The sequence below is a fragment of the Leucopleurus acutus genome (genome assembly GCF_964270905.1).
Source record: "Leucopleurus acutus genome assembly, chromosome: 9".
Classification (NCBI taxonomy): Eukaryota; Metazoa; Chordata; class Mammalia; order Artiodactyla; family Delphinidae; genus Leucopleurus; species Leucopleurus acutus.
Genome location: NC_139144.1, coordinates 83,096,960 through 83,115,384, shown reverse-complemented (window position 1 = coordinate 83,115,384; position 18,425 = coordinate 83,096,960).

Genomic DNA, 18,425 nt, shown 5'->3' with positions numbered 1-18,425 from the left:
CATGTCATCTGCAGAGAGTGACAATTTTACTTCTTCTTTTCCAATTTGTATTCCTTTTATTTCTTTTTCTTCTCTGATTGCCTTGGCTAGGACTTCCAAAACTATGTTGAATAATAGTGGCGAGAGTGGACATCCTTGTCTTGTTCCTGATGCTAGAGGAAATGCTTTCAGCCTTTCACCATTGAGAATGATGTTTGCTGTGGGTTTGTCATATATGGCCTTTATTATGTTGAGGTAGGTTCCCTCTATTCCCACTTTCTGGAGAGTTTTTATCATAAATCGGTGTTGAATTTTGTCAAAAGCTTTTTCTTTATCTATTGAGAAGATCATATGGTTTTTATTCTTCAATTTGTTAATATGGTGGATCACATTGATTGATTTGCATATATTGAAGAATCCTTGCATCCCTGGGGTAAATCCCACTTGATCATGGTGTATGATCCTTTTATGTGTTGTTGGATTCTGTTTGCTAGTATTTTGTTGAGGATTTCTGCATCTATATTCATCAGTGATATTGGTCTGTAACTTTCTTTTTTTGTAGTATCTTTGTCTAGTTTTGGTATCAGGGTGATGGTGGCCTCATAGAATGAGTTTGGTAGTGTTCCATCCTCTGCAATTTTTTGGAAGAGTTTGAGAAGGACGGGTGTTAGCTCTTCTCTAAATGTTTGATAGAATTCACCTGTGAATCTGGTCCTGGACTTTTGTTTTTTGGAAGATATTTAATCACAGTTTCAATTTTATTACTTGTGATTGGTCTGTTCATATTTTCCATTTCTTCCTGGTTCAGTCTTGGAAGGTTATACCTCTCTAAGAATTGTCCATTTCTTCCAGGTTGTCCATTTTATTTGCATAGAGTTGCTGGTAGTAGTCTCTTAGGATGCTTTGTATTTCTGTGGTGTCTGTTGTAACTTCTTTTTCATTTCTAATTTTATTGATTTAAGTCCTCTCCCTCTTTTTCTTGATGAGTCTTGCTAACGATTTATCAATTTTGTTTATCTTCTCAAAGAACCAACTTTTAGTTTTATTGATCTTTGCTATTGTTTTCTTTGTTCCTATTTCATTTATTTCTGCTCTGATCTTTATGATTTCTTTCCTTCTGCTAACTTTGGGTTGTGTTTGTTTTTCTTTCTCTTGTTCCTTTAGGTGTAAAGTTAGATTGTTTATTTGAGATTTTTCTTATTTCTTGACGTAGGCTTGTATAGCTATAAACTTCCCTCTTAGAACAGCTTTTGCTGCATCCCATAGGTTTTGGACTGTCGTGTTTTCATTGTCATTTGTCTCTAGGTATTTTTTTATTTCCTCTTTGATTTCTTCAGTGAACTCTTGGTTATTTAGTAACGTAGTCTTTAGCCTCCATGTGTTTGTGTTTTTTACGTTTTTTTCCCCTGTAATTCATTTCTAATCTCATAGTGTTGTGGTCAGAAAACATGCTTGATATGATTTCAATTTTCTTAAATTTACTGAGGCTTGATTTGTGACCCAAGATGTGATCTATCCTGGAGAATGTTCCATGCACACTTGAGAAGAAAGTGTAATCTGCTCTTTTTTGGATGGAATGTCCTATAAATATCAATTAAATCTATCTGGTCTCTTGTGTCATTTAAAGCTTCTGTTTCCTTATTTATTTTCATTTTGGATGATCTGTCCATTGCTGTAAGTGAGGTGTTAAAGTCCCCAACTATTATTGTGTTACTGTCGATTTCCTCTTTTATAGCTGTTAGCAGTTGCCTTATGTATTGAGGTGCTCCTATGTTGGGTGCATATACATTTATAATTGTTATATCTTCTTCTTGGATTGATCCCTTGGTCATTATGTAGTGTCCTTCCTTGTTTCTTGTAACATTCTTTATTTTAAAGTCTATTTTATCTGATATGAGTATTGCTACTCCAGCTTTCTTTTGATTTCTATTTGCTTGGAATATCTTTTTCCACTCCCTCATTTTCAGTCTGTATGTGTCCCTAGGTCTGAAGTGGGGTCTTGTAGACAGCATATATATAGGTCTTGTTTTTGTATCCATTCAGCGAGCCTGTATCTTTTGGTTGGAGCATTTAATCCTTTCACATTTAAGGTAATTATCGATATGTATGTTCCTATGACCATTTTCTTAATTGTTTTGTGTTTGATTTTGTAGCTCCTTTTCTTCTCTTGTGTTTCCCACTTAGAGAAGTTCCTTTAGCATTAGTTGTAGAGCTGGTTTGGTGGTGCTGAATTCTCTTAGCTTTTGCTTGTCTGTAAAGCTTTTGATTTCTCAATTGAATCTGAATGAGATCCTTGCCAGGTAGAGTAATCTTGGTTATAGGTTCTTCCCTTTCATCACTTTAAGTGTATCATGCCACTCCCTTCTGGCTTGTAGAGTTTTTGCTGAGAAATCAGCTGTTAACCTTATAGGAGTTCCGTTGTATGTTATTTGTCATTTTTCCCTTGCTGCTTTCAATAATTTTTCTTTTTCTTTAATTTTTGCCAATTTGATTATTATGTGTCTCGGTGTGTTTCTCTTTGGGTTTATCTTGCGTCTCTTTGTGTTTCTCTTTGCGTTTCCTGGACTTGGGTGGCTATTTCCTTTCCTATGTTAGGGAAGTTTTCGACTATAATCTCTGGAAATATTTTCTTTGGTCCTCTCTCTCTCTTCTCCTTCTGGGACCCCTATAATGTGAATGTTGTGTTTAATGTTGTCCCAGAGGTCTCTTAGACTGTCTTCATTTCTTTTCATCCTTTTTTCTTTATTCTGTTCCACAGCAGTGAATTCCACCATTCTGTCTTCCAGGTCACTTATCTGTTCTTCTGCCTCAGTTATTCTGCTATTGATTCCTTCTAGTGTAGTTTTCATTTCAGTTATTGTATTGTTCATCTCTCTTTGTTTGCTCTTTAATTCTTCTAGGTCTTTGTTAAACATTTCTTGCATCTTCTTGATCTTTGCCTCCATTCTTTTTCTGAGGTCCCGGATCATCTTCACTATCATTATTCTGAATTCTTTTTCTGGAAGGTTGCCTATCTCCACTTCATTTAGTTGTTTTTCTGGGGTTTTATCTTGTTCCTTCATCTGGTACATAGCCCTCTGCTTTTTCATCTTGTCTATCTTTCCGTGAATGTGTTTTTTGTTTCACAGGCTGCAGGACTGTATTTCTTCTTGCTTTTGCTCTCTGCCCTCTGGTGGATGAGGCTATCTAAGAGGCTTGTGCAGGTTTCCTGATGGGAGGGACTGATCGAGATTACTATTCTTATAGCATTAAATGTTTATACATTCATTTTACCACCTCCATGTGAACCTTTCTCCAGTACTTTACATATTATCTCTGTGCAAAGTTTTATCCAGTTTTCATAATTACGGTTAAGGTGCCCATAAACTGTGCTCAATAGGATCCTGGGTATAAGCCTATTAAAGCACGGGATGGTTTTTCAATGTTTATTTGCCTGCTTACACCACTAGCACGTGATGTACGAACTGGATCTTCCTTACTGTTTTATCCCCAGAGAAGTTTTCTTCAGCTATAGGTTTATCAAGTATTTTTCTCGTGTTACATCTTTAGCAGACACATTCATTTTCTCTACGTTTATTCTGTTTTCTACTCTCAGTACTTGTAATATTTTATCTCATAGTATCACCTCTCTTCATTTTATTGCATATTCCTAATGGACCTCTCAAGTTATCCTTTATATTACTGATTTGATTCCCTGCTTTGTAGATTTTAAACAACAAAGTTAAGTTTAAAACTTCTCCAATGGAGTGCTTTTCTAATCCATAATTAATATTTTATTTTTCACAAGTTTCCTTTAGAATAAGCATCTCCCTTCCTTATTTTCTAATTTTCTCAAAATGAGTCTATTTTTCTTCTGTCTGTCATGTCTCATCATGTATAAATTCCATGGGCTCCATTTGCATTTTTTAATTAGCATTGCAAGTTGAATCTTCCTAAAAATTTAGTTACTTGTATAACGTAAATTATTAAACTGCACCATTTTTTCTGCACTGGCTATATATTTGTGTGTAGTTTCTTGTGTTTGTCCCCATATGAGATGAGGTTCATATAGGACTGCTTTTTGTTGTTGTTAATAATTGAGAAGAGGAGGTATATTTTTCTTGGTCTTCCTTATACTACAAATGATTATTTTCTTGTGAATCCTTCTTTATTCTACTGGTCATGTCTTAATTTTAGCGATAGAGAGAGATATAATACTTGAGTTCTTTTTAGAAATAGTACATCCATTCCAATTAATATTTACATTATGTAGATTCAGCTTAATATTTTAAAAAGTAGTGGATCAAACATACTCCTTTAAATAAGCATGTTACTCTAGCTTTCTTTTCTCCCTCCCCTCTCTCCCTTTCTATAATTTCTCTTCTCTTCATACCCCTTCTTCTTTCCTTCCTTTCTTACAAAAGAAAATAACGTAATTACAAATGCAGAGCTTGAGGATCAAAGTGGCACAGAGGTATACTGTGAGTATTCAGTATATCCTATATTCATAAAGTATTTGGAAGATTCAACATCTCTGATTAACATTGATTTGTTGTAAAGGAAGCAGGTATTTGAGTGACTTACTGAGAAAATTCCTTAAAGCAAAATAACAGTTCAGGAAGTGTAATTCATATGTATGTATACGTTATTACCGAAGTATTATACCATAGACTGGATGGCTTAAATAACAGAAACTTATTTTCTCACAATTCTGGAGGCTAAAAATTTGAGATCAAGTTGCTGGCATATTTGGTTTCTCCTGAGCCCTCTCTCCTTGCCTTGTAGATGGCTGTCTTCTCCTCCCTGTGTCTTCATATTTCATCCCTCTGTGTATATCTGCATACTCATTCTCTCTGATTATAAGGACACCACACCAGTCATATTAATTAAGGCCCACCCTGATGACCCCATTTTAACTTAATTACCTATTTAAAGACCAAAGACAATCACCTTCTGAGGTACTGGGGGTTAGAACTTCAACATATGAAATTTGGGGGAGGGGGCAGACACAATTCAGCTTACAACAAGTTATATTTGAAATCATTTTTGTTTTTGTTTTTTTGCGGTACGCAGGCCTCTCACTGTTGTGGCCTCTCCCGTTGTGGAGCACAGGCTCCAGACACGCAGGCTCAGCGGCCATGGCTCATGGGCCCAGCCGCTCCGCGGCATGTGGGATCTTCCCAGACCGGGGCATGAACCCATGTCCCCTGCATCGGCAGGCGGACTCTCAACCACTGCGCCACCAGGGAAGCCCTGAAATCATTTTTTATTTTTGAAAAGTACCAAAATTTTCAACCTCAAATACCATGAATTCTTACTATCCTTTATTTATCCTTATTTTTAAGGAATAAGGAAAAATTACATACTCTATTATTTACCTAAAGAATGTATTTGATTTTATTCCAAACTTAACAAATAGGGGCAAAAGAATCAATGTGTATTCAAAGCTGAAATATATGAAAGTGAAAGACAAGGCTCAGAATGAATATTTAAGAGTTTTATTGTCACCCCACCTCCAGAAAAAAAAAAAAGCCCTGCTACTGGCCTGGTTATGAACTAATATAGTGTCTCCTATGTGAGTAGTTTCATCCTATAAAAATTTGCATATCTCCTTTAAGTGCTTATTAAAAAATACAAAAATCTGTAGAATAAACAACTCTGAAAACTCAACAAATTATTACAAATTGAGGTCTATAGTAGTATTTAACTTTTAATAGTGTTAGTTTTTATTATCCTTTAAAGATCATTAATAATTTGGGGAAAGTTATTTTTTTCTGAAGAAATCACACCATGCTAACAACAAATACCTCCTTAAAAATTCTTTTCTACAGTAAAGTTAAATTCCATATTATGCTGTGGAGAATGGGCTTCATTTTCAGAATAATTCAACTAAATTAGACTATACCTGCCACATTCCACTAATATATGATCCTTTATAACATTTATTCCTTTCAAGAATTTCACAGAACTTGAAGACAGGCATGAAGCAAATATTCTTATCTGTATTTTGCAGATAGGTCAACTAGGCTATTGAGACTTGCAAGCCTAGCCTAAAGTAACAGAAGGAATTTTTGAAGTCCTCTATGCCACTGGAATTGAAACCTTTTTTTTCTTTGTCCCTACTCCTCCCTCACACCAGCAAAATGTCATTTCTTTTGCCAAGCTACCTCAAGGTACACAACACTATGGGGCAATATCAAAGCAGCTCAACACAACAGCTCTGGTTCTACAAGGAACTGAAAAATCACCATGGATTGTGTTTGAATGTTATCTGCTACGGGTTTGAGACATGGTTTTGCTATCTTCACACACCCCATGCCCACCAGAACTTGTTGAATCCATTTCCATTCATAATAACATTTTATAATGTTTTACAGAGACCTTTGGTGTTTGCATAAATACCATATCAACCAGCACTTGTCTAAACAGCATGCAGTCAGTTTAAGGAGATTAAGAAGGTATCAAATACACTGCTGTATTAAAGTCAACTTTAAATCTCCCAAAATGGTTCAGTGTACATGCATATGCCTGAAAATAAGTTTTCATGAATCTAGTGCATAGTAGTAAGCAAAATATTTGAGGAAATGATTTATGTGACCATGTCTTACAAATTCATTCCTCTTTGGTATGAATGTTAATGATGCACTAGCTGTCAGTTTCACTATGGTAAGTAATGGTTTTGTGAAGTAACATGATTAAGAAACTATTAAAATAATTGAAGTACTGGGCAATGAAGCAATGGCTGGACATTACTAATTATTAGAGTTGACCCAATAGGACCTTCGTGATAGATGTCTTCGTTAATTTCTGTCAAAATCTTTTATATCGCACTGAGTAATTAAACGAGCAACCTTCATATAGGAATAGGAGTACTCCCAATTTTTCTCAGTAATGAGAGCCTAAAAATGGTGGCTCTAATGAAAGGATGTATATGTTGGCGCAATAACACATTCTATTCATTCTTGTCTTCAACTCATTTGGTTCACATTGCCCTACAAAATTTACTGATGAATACATCACTTTCCTGTTTTACTTGCAAGGTAGCTACTTGTTCATATTCAATCAACCTTGATACAATTTTATTCCTTTATGCACTAACCTTTTACTAAATTAAGTTTGGGTAAAACAGGAACTATAAAACCTAAGTTACAAATATAGAGTCAGTGGTAAAAATAAAACACACAGGTAAAGTATACACTGAAATGGAATAGGAGAAATTTTCCCCTGTATTTTTAGAAAATAAAGATTAGAAAACTAAAATTTGTTAACCAGTAGAATTTAGTAGAGTTTATTTAAATGTTCCTTGTTTACTGTCAAGAAATAGTTAGAAGTTTTATATGTTAACTCTTAGGCTTGAAGGAATCATATATAACAATTTAATTCCCACCCCCATCCTCTGTCTTGTATTGTCAAGTTTAACCAGGTTGTCTCATTTGGTTGTTATGATGACTGATAGATGTATGTCTACAATAGACTAGCCTCATTAATTCATGCATACATAAAGTCCAAATCATGATTTGTATTTTAATAAAAGCTATCTTATGGACTTCAAGCTTCTGCTTAAAGATATAGAAACTTAGAGAGAATGGCACAGACAAACTAATGACGATGAAAAGTCAGATAATCTGTATACCACAACTTTTCTTGAGCGCATCTGAGATCATACTGAAAATAACTACCTGTAATTTAAGGGAAGACCGGTGCCATCAAGGAGAGATGGGACAAAAGCACTGACTGACCTAGAGCAGAGCACAGCAAAAGGCAGGGCCAACTTACAGGTGAATGATACAAAATCAAGTACAACATTTAACAAATTGCTAAAATCTGAGAGCAGACTAACATGAAAATGTAGGACCCTCGGGAAAGGCAGACCCAAGTGGTGTCTTTGGAGTTGTCATACCTCCAGCACCAGGAGTGGCTAATAAACCCTAACAAAATTCAAAAGCTTTTTGCATGGATTCACATATCTCAATTCTTATGGTAATCAAAGAATAACTGCTGTCTCTTAGGTTTCTTATCACCAAAAAAGAGACCTACACTCTATTGGACTTTTTGCACATTGGAGACTGTACAAACTCTGTGACCAGTGATTTTGCCAATTACAACCTCCAGCGGAAGATAGCCTCCACTTCCGGGATTTGAACTTGCAGCTTCCCTGACATAACTACCAGCTATCCTCATTGCAAAAAGCAGCTATTAGTTTAATACTGAACATCTGTCCAAACTGTACACCTGATCAATAGAGGACTTGTGAAACTCTCTCATTCTTTGTCTACTACAGATAATTCAACCAAAACACACCATAACAATCTGCTTCCTAACTGATTTATTAGGACTAAACTTCATAGATACAGAATACATCATCCAAATGTTTGCAGGCAAAAAATTTGCTGAATGTTTTACCACAGTATAAATTGTCATTTCATTCTTTTTTTCTAGCCACCATTAAAAGATTCCTCTCCATTACACTTCTGCTCTCCAAACAAGTGCTTTTTAACATAATTTTTAACTTTTTATTAAGGTAAGTATACTTGCATTTATATTTAGTCAGCTTCTGCTAGGTTACACTGCAGTAAAAAGTCAAAATATTACAATACAAAGTCTTACAAAAGTTTAACATTTGCTCACAATATATATCCTTTGTACATCAGTTTGTGGTTTGTTCCTATTGCCTATCGGTCTACTAAGGGCTCTGCTTTATATATTTACACCATTTCGGGACATGGGCTAAAAGAGTATTCCAGACCTGGGATATGACATCATCATGACAGAGGGAAAAAAGCACAACGTGATAGGTCCTAATGCCACTCCTCAGAAGTGGCCTCAGTAATTTACACACATTGAATTGGTTAAAATGAGTGAAAGGGCCATGCTTAGTATCAGTCAACTGGAGAAGGAATCTATTAAAGGTCTTTGATCTCAACACTACTGTGAATATAATTAGTACTTCTCATTTTCATGCCATACCTCCACCTAAATGTATATGTTAAAGACTATAAATAAATATTTTAAGAAGTAAATACAGGAAGAGTATAATGTAATACAATCCTTGGCTATAAGCAAATAATAGATGGCTTCCATCATTTATCTTAAGCCAAAGACAAACTACATGACATACAAGAGGTTTTAGAACCAGTTTGTCATGCTCCTATGCAGGATGCTCAAATAAGACATTTTAAATAAGATAAGTTACATTACACATTAAAGGGGTTGCTTGAACAAAAGAAACCCTTCACGTCTTATAGATTACAATATAGCACGTAGCAGGACTTGCTAACAACCAATTAGTTTGCTTGTTGGAACCTGATGAGGAAATACTAAAGTGACATTTCCAGAGACTGCACGTATTTCTTCATGATCTCTGGTATAAAGAACGTACTCTACAGGACAGAATGAAATTGGTGCATAAGCACTGAAAGCTAAGACACAGAGGAGAAATTTTAAAGTGATTTTTCTTTATCTTGAAAGCCAATTATACTGCTCCATTGCCACATTTCTACATTTAAGGTTTAAGGGTAAACTTTTTTTATTTGACTATATAAAGCAGCAAATACATGCAAAATTATAGGAAATAGAAATATAAATAGAAAATGAGTCTCAAATCTACTTCTGAAAATACTTAGAAAGCATCTTGTTCATGCAGTACCAAAGTCTTGGTATGACTGCTTTGATTAAATCACCTTCAGCATTGTAATCATCTTCAGGGTTGTAATGTTCAAATCTAGTAAATAAATCTTTACTCAGGGACAAATAGGATCAACCTCACCATCATCAGAAACATACTCTTACACATCTGGCCAAAAGTATACTTTCTCCTCCAGGTGACTTAGTTAAAAGTGAATGTTAAGTCTAGTTGTGCAAAGAAGGAGCAGAGTGAACACAGCAGCAGTAACACAACCGACAGTGTTGATAAATTACTCTGCCTGCAGTATAATGCTAAACCTTTATATATAGCCTATGACATTTAAAATATATAACTGTAAAACTAAATTAAAATGTTGATAAAATTCTAGGTTATTTCATTATCTTCAGCCTATAATGGTGATATTTATCTTTCAGTAAATATTGATTTTAACACTTGCCATTCAGCATGTAGCTAAACTCTATACTTGATGAATCTCCATAAAATTCTAACACGATCATTGCATGTTTATAATTGGTATACATGTACAACTAGTTTTGCTCTCAGTGCCTTTTTTAACCCCTAACTTCTTATTCAATTAACAAGAGTACCCATAAGCAAGTCAGCCATATGCTACACCTGTCACTCCCTCACATAATTTTGGTCTTATTTTATCCCTTACCACGTTTCCCCTTCTTCTTCCTGCCCAATCACCCTGACCACCTTGCACTTGGTTTAATAGGTTGCATTCTTAGAACCTTTGTTCTAAATATTTCTTCTGGTTGGAATACAATCAACTTACCCAAATATTTGTGTGGCTTTGTGCCTCACTTCCCTTAATCAAATCTCATTTCTAAATGAGAGTGACTGGGAGCCCTTTTTAAACAAAAACTCTTGCCCCCAGCACTTGTGATGCCCCCAACCCTTATCTATGTGTCCTAATTTTACACTGTATTATCACCTACTGAGATACATATATTTCACATTTTGCATAATGTTTACTGTATATTGCCTGCAATCTTCTGCCACTCCAAAATAAGTTGTTCAAGGGCAGGGATCTTGGTCTGTTTTGTGCCTCGTGCATAGTAATTTTTCAATAAGTACTTCACAAAAGAGTGAATGAGCCATAACATAGGACTTTGAGTACCATCACATATGAAATGGCAATTATACTGCCCATAATTCATCCATTCTAAAGAGCATCATTCCCTATAACCATTTTAAAGCTGCACACAGAGCTCCTATATAGATGACAATAACATAGAGTTTATATAAATATTGATGATTAAATAAGTTCTCTAACTAAAAGAAGAAGGTGAAAAGTTCCTAACTAGCCATATTTTCTCCCATTGGGTAAATATGTACTAAAATGTTACAATTTAAATGAATTCATGACATGATGACAATGATTGAAATATTTTTTAAACTATTTATTTATTTATGGCTGTGCTGGGTCTTTGTAGCTACGCGCGGGCTTTCTCTAGTTGCGGTGAGCAAGGGCTACTCTTCGTTGTGGTGTGCGGGCTCCTCATTGCGGTGGCTTCTCTTGTTGCAGAACAAAGGCTCTAGGCACAAGGGCTTCAGTAGTTGTGGCATGTGGGCTCAGTAGTTGTGGCACATGGGCTTAGTTGCTCTGCAGCATGGGGGATGTTCTGGACCAGGGATGGAACCCGTGTCCCCGCACTGGCAGGAGAATTCTTAACCACTGGACCACCAGAGAAGTCCCCAAATTATTTTATAATTTACCTTATCATAAGCCTTTTTGGTGGCAATAAGGTTGTTATATGAATTCAACTCTCTTTCACATTGGGGGAACAAACACCAATATGAAAACAAAAATAATTTTTTTTACATTGGCGTTAAATGATATGAAAACTTCCTCTATAGATAATAGGCATGGTACATTGATTTATGCTAATGATACTAACAAAGCAAAGCATGTTTTATGATATTATAAAATGAGTGATAGGGCTTAGTTACTTCTTCCTTGCACATCTATCATTATAACATTTTTTTTTTGCGGTATGCAGGCCTCTCACTGCTGTGGCCTCTCCTGTTGCGGAGCACAGGCTCCGGACGCGCAGGCCCAGCGGCCATGGCTCACGGGCCCAGCCGCTCCGCGGCATGCGGGATCCTCCCGGACCAGGGCACGAACCCGTGTCCCCTGCATCAGCAGGCGGACTCCCAACCACTGCGCCACCAGGGAAGCCCTATCATTATAACTTTTGAAATGAGACTTTTAGTTCATAGAAAAATGAGGGTGCATTTGCAAATCATCCACTTTCAATAATTTTAGCTGTTCCCGCTAATGTCTATAAACTGTTTCCTTGTGACAGAGAAGTTAGAAATATAACATCTATATTTTTCTTATCATACATAATTTCTGTGTTCCCTACAACACTGAAATTCCATATGGACAGGCATCATGTCCGCTGTGTTCCTTTCTGAATCAAACGACCAACTGACAAGGACTCTCATAGCTATTATCTGTAAAATCAGAAATAATATTAATCTTACAAATTTTAGCATCACTTGTGTTTTAGCATAGAAACTTCAAATTAATATTGTTTTCTTGAAATGAATTGGCAGAGTTTTATTTAGGAAGTGATACAACATACACTTGTATATTTGCTTTTGTAACCCATGAGTTGCATTTCTATGCATATCCTTTAATTCCTCCTGCCCATAAAATTAGGATAATATCCACCTCACAGGACTGTCATGAGATTTAAATGGGATGAACCTGCTAAGGCAACATAAAATAACTATGCAATAAATATTAGTTGGTACTTAAAATTAATTTAGGCAACTGCATATAGAGTTGGAAGCAATCTTTGAGCCTCCATCATGCAGACCAGAGCATAAAACACTATGTAGGATAAACTAGAGTATCAGTAGGAACTGACACTAAGTCTAGGTCCGTGAATTTTTCTCTGAGTAAATATACCCATGTGAGCAGACTTAGACCGCTGCATAGAATATTACCAGGACCTCCAAAGACTCTGTTATGACCCTTCTAGTGACTACCACTCTAATGATTATATCCTACATATTAGTTTTGCCTGTTTTAGAAATGGAACTATAATGTATGCACTTTTTGGTGTCTGACTCCTTTTGATAAACACCATTCATCATACAGGGTTTTTATTGTAGTTGTGGTTCATTTTTGTTGTGATGTATTCCCTTGTGTAATTATGTCATAATTTATTTTTCCATGATAGTTTGATTGAAATTTGGATTATTTTTCAGTTTTGGCCTACTCTGCAGAGCTACTAGGAATGTATCTTTGATAAACATATTAATGCTATTGTATATGACGCTCATAGATTCAGCTTTAATAGATAACTCTTTTCCAAAGAGACTTGACAGGAAAAACTCTCAAAGTAGTTCACGAGTGGCTCCTTTGTTTCATATCCTCGCCAACTGTTGCCATTCTGTCTTTATTATGTAAGCTATTCTGTAGGTGGACAGTCATCTTGCATCATGGCATTAGCCTGCATTTTCCTAATGATTACTGAAGCTGAGCTTTTGTTATATTCGTGTATGGTTCTGTATATTTTTAATATTTTTTATTGTAGAGCAGTTTTAGATTTACAAAATTATTGCAAAAATAATACAGGGAATTCCTGTATAACCAATTAATGAACTAACATAAATATATTATTATTAAATATAATCCAGGGACTTCCCTGGTGGGGCAGTGGTTAAGATTCCATGCTCCAAATGCAGGGGGCCTGGGTTCGATCTCTGGTCCCGGAACTAGATCCCACACGCATACCACAACTAAGAGTTCACATGCCACAACTAGGGAGCCAGTGAGCCACAACTAAAGAGCCTGCCTGCCGCAACTAAGACCCAAAGAAAACAAACAAATAAATAAATAAATATTAAAAAAATAAATAAATATAATCCATACTTTATTCAGATTTCTGCAGTTTTTTTCCCTAATGTCTTTTTGTGTTGCAGCATCCCACTCAATGTACCATATTACATTTAGTTATTATGTCTCCCTAGGCTCTTCTTGGCTGTGTCAGTTCTGAGACTTCCCTTGTTTTTGATGACCTTACAGTTTTAAAGATTATGTCAGGTGGTTTATAGAATTCCTTTCAAATGGGTTTTAATGTTTTTCTTATAATTATACTAGTATAATATATTTTGAGGAAGGCTGCAGAGGTAAAATGCATTCTCATCACATCATATTGGGGCTACATATTATTAATACGAGTTACTACTCTTCATGTTAACATTGATCATCTGGCTTGAGGTAGTGTTTGCAACTTTCTGCAGTATAAAGTTACTTTCTTTTTTCTCCCTCTCTGTACTGTACTATTGGGAAGAAAGTCTCTATAAGCAGCACACAATGAACGAGTGTGGACTTAAGATTCATATCCTTGAGGATGGAATATCTGTTTCAATTATTTGTAACTCTTTTGCCTAGGAAATTTGTCTCTTCTCCCACATTTATTTATTCAATCATTTATTTATATTAGCATGAACTCATGGATATTTACTTTACACTTTGGGTTATAATCCAATACTTGATTCCTCAAATTGTTCCAACTTTAGCAAGTAACTCTTTCAGTTGGTACCAGTATCCCTTTAGCATACCACCATAATTTTGTGTGTATGTGTGCGTGTGTGTGTGTTGAGTACCTTGTCACTTTCTGGAACTATAAGATATTCTAAGCTCATCTTGTATATTTTCTACCCCAGTCCCAGAATTAGTCATATATCCAAGGAGTACTATTTTTAAAATTGAAGAATATCAACAAACCAAGATCTGGGTATTAGTGTTCATGGATACTGTCCCTCTCAACTGAAGAGCAAGGAATTACACGTGTTTATACTAATCCATGTATATACATATATGCATAAATATTTGTATACTTAACTATATGTATCTGTATTAAGCTAAACATGAGTTCAGTTTGACATCTGCAACTCTAACCATTACCACATGCATGGATCTAACCTCCTCCTCTGGCTTATCTGTAACCTAACACTTGAGCAGTGATAAATCTAGCTCCCATCATCTCCATCCATTTACTTAATCATTAAATTTCAACCATGAAGTCATTAAATTTCAAAATGGTTGCAGAATTGTTAATCCATATCCCCACAAAGAACAACTTTATCATCTATATTACAGTGCTTATGTATAGTTCCTTTTGTCTTTCTTCTTACAAACTCCACTCATTTCTAAAGTAACTCAGGTCAACATCTTTTTTCTCCACCACCTTCATCAAGTTGTTTCTTACACTTCTAGAAGAGTTAGGCGGCTTTGGTCATATTTTGCATCCCATCCTGGGATCTCCCCTTCCTAAATTATTTTTTTAATGTTGATAAATCAAAGTTTACTCTTTGTGCTGTAAAGTCCACGGGTTTTGATAAACAGCAACTTAATATCTTATATTCACCATTACAGTATCATATAGAACACTTTCATTGCACTAACAAATCCCCTGTTCTCCCACAATGCAGTCATCACCTCTCGGAACCTCTGGCAACCACTGATATTTTAAATATTTATTTACTTTATTTTTAAAACCATTTTGGGGTTCAGAGAAAAACAGAGCAGGAAGTACAGAAGGTTTCCACATACTGCCTCACCCCTCTCAATTTCCCTTATTAATTAACATCTTGCATTACTGTGGTACAATGGTAATATAGCCAACTAAAGTACATAGTTCATATTAGAGCTCATTCTTTACATGTACATTCTATGGGTTTTGACAATTGTATGACATGTATCCACCACCCACAATACCCTAAACATTCCCTGTTCTCTACCTATTCATCTCTCCCTTCCCCCACTCCAAACCCCTGCAACCACCAATCTTTTTACTGTCTCCATTATTTTTCTTTGTCAGGAGTGTCCTGTCATTGGAATCATGCAGTGTATAGTCTTTTCAGATTGGCTTCCTTTACTTAGCAATATGCATTTAACGTTCCTCCATGTCTCTTCATGGCTTGATAGCTCATTTATTTTTATTGCTGAGTAATATTTCATTGATGGATGCATTACAGTTTGTTTTTTTTCCATTCACTTATTGAAAGCCATCTTGGTTGCTTCCAAGTTTTAGCAATTGTGAATAGAATTGCTATAAATGTTCATGTGCACATTTTTGAATAGATGTAAGCTTTCAATTTATTTCAGTAAATTCCAAGGAGAACAGTTACCCAATGATATAGAAGTACGTTTAGTTTTGTAAGTAACTTCTAAACTGTCTTTCAAAGTGGCAATTCCTTCCTGAGGATAACTCTGCCTCCCCATGGAAGACAATAGGTTATGAACAGAAAATTCAAAGCAGGTGAGGAGCACTAATTCTGTTGCTTTAATTTTGCTGCTTTAATTTTGCTTTGCTTTTGGCTCATATTCATTGGTAACTTTTTAATGTTGGATATTTTTTCTATTTCTCTTTTTAGGTGTATACATATTACACATCAAGCCATGACCTAAAAGAAATTCAGATGTGTATAGGCAAATGCTAGTTTAAATAAAACAAACTATTCTGAACATGAATTTATCTTTGTACTTTGTAAATATCTTTAGATTCAGTAACAATTCTTTTCTTTTTTTTTTTTTTTTTTTTGCGGTACGCGGGCCTCTCACTGTTGTGGCCTCTCCCGTTGCGGAGCACAGGCTCCAGACGCGCAGGCTCAGTGGCCATGGCTCACGGGCCTAGCCGCTCCACGGCATGTGGGATCCTCCCGGACCGGGGCACGAACCTGTGTCCCCTGAATCGGCAGGCGGACTCTCAACCACTGTGCCACCAGGGAAGCCCCAGTAACAATTCTCTATATATGAAATGCTCCCCTCTTTTTATGGTAAAATCTAATAGAATCTCCTTTCAAAGGTTGCTTGAAGTTCTCCAAAAGGTTTTTAGTTTTCTGCTCCTTGACCCTATAGTAGATCTCAAAAGTAACCACAAAACTTTCTGGCTCCTCCCACCAAGAGATGGAGTCTATTTTCCTATTCCCCGAATCCATCAGTTTGACCAAAAGAATGCAGAAACATGACACTGCAAATTCTGACCAAGAAAGACTTGCAGTTTTCTCTCTTACTACTCCTGGAAATACCACAATTACTACTACGTGAGAAACAAAAGTAAAAAACAATTAGCCTGCTCAACACATAAACCAGCCAGCCACTGTCCCAGCTGACAGTCCGTAGATCATCTGATATGTGAGTAAAACTGTCCTAGATCATCCATTCACCAACCAACCCACCACCTTCTGCTACCAGTTGACTGCAGGCACTTGCACGTGTTTGTACTAATCCACGTATATACATATATGCATAACACTTGACACTTCTGGTATAATCACAGAAAGATCGCTTCAACATTTCAAGAAAGTGAAAATACATCAGAGGAAAAATACTACTAAGTTCAATTATATATAATTGAGTTAACTCTGCTTAGAAGTAAATTGATTTAACTCTAGTTAAATCACAGCATACTATTACTCTCACAGAGTAATACAAAAAAAAAAATTCTAGGAACTTTGCAATGTTTCTCAAATAAAGAAAAATACACACCCTAACTGGGATGACAGAAAAGGAGCCAGATCTTATTATATGAATATCAGTTAATGCTTTAAGAGAAATAATTAGCATATCTATAAAAAAGGAATATGTTAAAAAAAGTTAAAAAAAAGGAGTCAGATATACTAAGAATTGCTTTAAGACACATCAGAGGAGAAAGAAAGAAGACGTGGGATAGTCATGATGCCATTAACTGAGAAGAGCAATGAAATAGATGTTGATCTCAAAACGGCTGAGTAATTTAGCTCATTTTAATTCCACATTTAATAAGAAGAATGAAGAATGAAGGCAAGAACTAAAAGATATATGGAAAATTAAAAAGCAGTAGAAACCTTACCAAATTAAGAAATACTTGACAAAAAGAATGCCCTAAAAATCATTGATTAAACTAGGCATGGCTCATTTTACAATAAGCATGTTTATTAAAACACCAATACTGTTTACCATTATCTAGAAAGGAAAAGAGTACAGAAATGGCAAGTATAAAAGCTGAACCAAAAACATTGAGATATGTGAAGAAATAGCCCAAATAACTGAAACACGTTTCCTTAAAGGTTATATCTCACAGTGGACATAAATTGATAATAAAATAGTAGGGTCATTTTCAACAAGTGGTAATTCTGGTCCCTTAAGATTACCAGTGGAGTTTGAGGGTAAACCTTTGTTCTGTGAGGTTTCTCTAATGAGTCAGTCACCAGAATACTATGGGAGGAGAATATAGACAATAAAACAGAATGTAAAGAGTTAAGGACAAAAGGAGAATCTACTAAAAGGACTTCTTAATTACCTTTTCTCTACATTGTAACTCTGGAATTTGTCATTTTACATACCTAGAAATGTTTTAAAACTCCACTTTGAAGTACTCTTCAATTTTTCTGTTCCACTTCTCCATGCAAATTGACATCTTCTAGAAATACTTTCCTGAATAATATTTAGATCTCAGAAGTTTCTTATAATTGATTATATACTATATTAATTGTCTTCGCTCAGACTGCTATAATAAAAATAACATAGACCAGGTCACTTAAGCAACATTTATTTCTCACAGTTGTATCAGAGGCTGGGAAGTGCAAGATCAAAGCACCAGCAAATTCTGTGTCTGGTGAAAGCCCCCTTCCTAACTTGTAGACAGTCACCTTCTCACTGTTTCCTCACATGGCTGAGAGAGAGAGCTCTAGTCTCTTTCTTGTCTTATAAGGATACTAATCTCATCATGGGGCTGCCACCCTCATGACCTCATCTAAACCCAATTACCCGCCAAAAGCCCAGATTCCTAATAGCATTCCACTGCGTGTTAGG